The sequence below is a fragment of the Leptonychotes weddellii genome, unplaced genomic scaffold, assembly GCF_054177405.1.
Source record: "Leptonychotes weddellii isolate Sample4059 unplaced genomic scaffold, ASM5417740v2 HiC_scaffold_18199, whole genome shotgun sequence".
In the NCBI taxonomy this organism is placed as follows: domain Eukaryota; kingdom Metazoa; phylum Chordata; class Mammalia; order Carnivora; family Phocidae; genus Leptonychotes; species Leptonychotes weddellii.
Window position 1 is genome coordinate 1 of NW_027766447.1, and position 3,942 is coordinate 3,942.

A 3,942-nucleotide genomic window follows, 5' to 3' on the forward strand; every position below is an offset into this window, starting at 1 on the left:
CCCCTCCCAGTAGGGTTGGGATTGTACTGTATTCCCTACTGGTTTACCCTTCCCCCCTGTAAAGGGTAACATTTTCCCTGGGTGCAGAGGCTCCCTCATAGTCTCCAAGACTGAAGGACCTGTAAGAAAACAAAACAAAACAATTTTATATTTTAACAATGGTTTCTCTTAAAGCCAGTGAACACAAGATAAATCAAGTAAGAATGCTACCTCTAACTAGAGAAAATGAAAACTGGACAAACTGCCGAAGATCATGCTAGCAGTCAATGATAACCCATGTTGCTACCTTCCCCTATGGCTTTCAACGGTCATCTACATCAGATATGAACACTGACACCAAGCTGGGCACATGCAGAGAGATGTGTGGAGCACTACATTATACAGATGAAATTCGGGTGGCTGCCTTCCTTGGAGGATGCTATCAGTCTAATTTCTTATCCCCCTTAGAACAATGGGCCCCAATGGGAATTGGTTATTCTTCACTTAACAAGTTGCCTTACTTTTTTCAAAATCAAGTAACACTTTCTTTAAAATAATCCTTTACTTGGTGAGAATGAAAACATTATTATTATTTTTTGCCAATATGTCCAATATTAAGCAAACAAAAATTCTAATCCATCAAAAAATAAAAGAACATTATTTCCTGTTGGTTGTCTGGTGTTCTAGCTTAGGAGGCAACTAAAGGTGTTCACACTGCATTAAGGTTACTACATTCAGTAAATAGCAAAAAGTAAATTTTAACATCTCCTTCTAGATGTTCCTTATTAATAATTCTTCTAACCCTATCCTACTCAGTCGTTTCCTATGTTCTCAGACCTCTTGATTTTCCTGTAAAGGACCTTTTCAACACTAGCAGTTTTAGTGATTCTGAAGCACATTAAGAAATAAAATTAGATCACTAGGATATTGTAACCAGTCCCTGACAGTGGTCCTTTCACAACAAAAATCTACTGCCCTCTCATGCCAAACACTGGACATAGATGAAGACTGATGTGAATTCACAGAGGACGATTAGCCCATCTGTGGGAAAGTGCAAGCAGCACCTTTTCTCTGCCTCTGAAAAAAGGCAGAAATAGAAGATCGTGATCTACTTTTACCTCTAATTAGAAAGCAGGTAATTATTTCATGCCTTGTCTCAGAACACGATCAACTCAATAAATTCATAATTGGTGATATGATAGAGATCACAGAAGTTAATAAATCTGAAAGTGCTAAAGACTGCTCACTGTTGTATCTTTCAGGCTTTGATGTTAAGAGTCATTCCTCATCCATTACATTCTCATGATTTAACATAAAGACGATTAAGCACTATTTCAAAATGCTAAAGCCACAAAACAGCCAGAAGGTCTCAAAACTACAGGGGGGCAATTCACAAAGGGCTCTGAGATATTCCAGAGGTTGCGAGTCCATTTCTATTGCCTTGTAGGTTACACAGCATGTATGTGGAAATCTTCCCAGGTTTAAAACCTAGCTCAAAGTAAGCAAGAAAGCAAACAAAACTCCAACAGAGAAGATAATTAAATTTGGTGGACATCTTCTGGACACACATTCAGTATACTCTCTGGTCCTCCAGTCAAGTGTGTCTCAGAGTTCACGTTCAAAACCTAAAGATTATCCTTGTTCACTGTACTGACCCATATTCCTAACATTTATTGAGCCACCTTAGTGTGTTAGGTAATATACTAAGTTCTGGCATCACATATAGTTTACTATTTAATCTTCAAAATCACGCAATGAAGGAACTGAAGCTATGAGATCAGGATTGTTAGTTTAAGTACAGAAAAACTGAAGGAACAAGAGTCCAAATGGACTTACCCCTCTACTACCCCAAATCCAAACAGACTTGTCCATTGTCCATTATAAAATACAGTGCAGGTCACATGGTAGGTGCTCAATAAAATACATGTTGAAAAACGAATATTAAATATTCCTATCTACAGAGCCCAAAACTAGTTGCAATTCTAGCGAGTTTTTCTCAAAAGCTCACGCCATAGTAGTCCTTGATATATCAGAGATTATAAACCCACAATTCAAAATAATGTTTACCCTGCCAAAGTGAATGTGGGTGACTTCTTATAGGGCAAAAATTTAAAAACTGGGATTAGTTTGTTGAGTAATCCAAATAGCATACTAACTTGGTTTTCTTTTTACTCAGGATTCAAAGTAGAACCATGCATTTTACCTTGCTGGCTAGTTTCTAAAAAAAATTCTCTAGCCTTAAAGTAATTTTAAATTTCAAGTCTAACACTGCATGAGTTTTATTCAACCTCTGTAGAAAACATACAGCTTTTATTCTACTCAGTAATTTTAGATTGCAGACCTAAGTTTCTTTACCCTGAAAAACTCCCACAAACTTCTTACAACTTACCCCTAATTATGGGACTGCAGCTTAAGTGTATGAGATTAAACACCGTAAAAAGCTGCAAGACGCTCTTTTAAGGGAAGCGGAAACTGGTCAGAGAAACGCCTCCAATTTTCATCCCCAACTTGATTTTTAAATCCATGAAGGATCTGCAAAAAGTGAAAAAATCATTATTCATCACTAAGCAAGAGAAAATTCCAATCTGCAGAGCTTCTGAAGTAAAACACTACTTATTGACTTTATTTTTCTAAAATTTTATCCATTTTATTTATTTTTTTAAAGATTTTATTTATTTATTTGACAGAGAGAGATAGCGGGAGCAGGAACACAAGCAGGGGGACTGGGAGAGGGAGAAGCAGGCTCCCTGCCGAGCAGGGAGCCCAATGTGGGACTCGATCCCAGGACCCTGGGATCATGACCTGAGCCGAAGGCAGACGCTTAACGACTGAGCCACCCAGGCACCCAAATTTTATCCATTTTAAATCAATGATTCTCAAACTTTGTTGGATTCTATATCACGTCTTGCCTAAAAGCACCTCATAATATATTCTAAACCTTGCTTTTGAAAAGTTTAGAATTCAAGCAAGTGTCCTAGTAACAGACGTATGCGAAGCAAACTCCGACCTATCACTAATGGAAAACAAACAAGAAAGTACAGAATTCACCCAAGGGATAAAATTTCTATGCCACATTAAGTTTTTTCAAATTGGAAACATACAAACCTTTAAGTTCATGTCTGCAACCACAGTTGACTAATTTTAAGCAGAGGATTCAAATGGGTAACAACATTTTATTTCTTGTTTTGTTATGGTTGAGTACTGACTGGAATTAATCCAAAGGGACACTACTAAAACAAAGAACTATACAGATTTAATCCCTGTGGAAACCACTTCAGATTTACTTTGTTCAATAGTTTACATTATACTCCAAATCAGTCAGCCATCTTTGAAAATACATGCTATTTTGGATAGGTAGAATAATGAGACCACATGAATCAGTGGTATTGCTTGAGAAAATATCTTTGAAGTGTGTCCCCTATGGATACGGACTCACTGTTGTACCTTAAGAAAAGATCAAGCCAACTTCTTTGCCAAGAACAAGGGATATGGATATATATGTGTGTGGGGTGTGTGTATATATATATATATGATCTACCAATATTGATTCGAAGCACAGTCTAAGTTTCATATGAAATATAAAAATAATTTAAACTGTCCAACTAGTATTGTAATAGTCCCAAGATGTTTATCATAAAGACTTTATGGTTACCTTACCTTACAGAACATGTCTCTCAGATCATCTTTTGGGTTAATCCACGATGCAACAGCATCACAAAAAAATATAAAATCCTGTAACAAGCAGGAAATACACCTTAGACTGCTACTTGTCAAATACAGCAAAATGTACCTATCATGACAGAATCCTACCTCAAAAAAACCATTTTTTCTTATTTTTTAAAATTTTATTGTTATGTTAATCACCATACATTACATCATTAGTTTTTGATGTAGTGTTCCATGATTCACTGTTTGCGTATAACACCCAGTGCTCTATTCAATACGTGCCCTCTTTAATACCCA

At 36.6% G+C, this 3,942-nt stretch overlaps 1 long non-coding RNA gene across 1 annotated transcript; it reads right to left on the reverse strand.

The window, feature by feature from the left end:
• Positions 1 to 586: 586 nt before the first annotated feature.
• On the reverse strand, positions 587 to 3,933 carry LOC145718599 (uncharacterized). Its single transcript, XR_014141913.1, has 2 exons — positions 3,637 to 3,933; positions 587 to 2,511 (listed from the first exon to the last, which is right to left on the reverse strand). It is a non-coding gene; the product is annotated as an uncharacterized LOC145718599 (long non-coding RNA).
• Between the last annotated feature and the right edge of the window lie 9 nt (positions 3,934 to 3,942).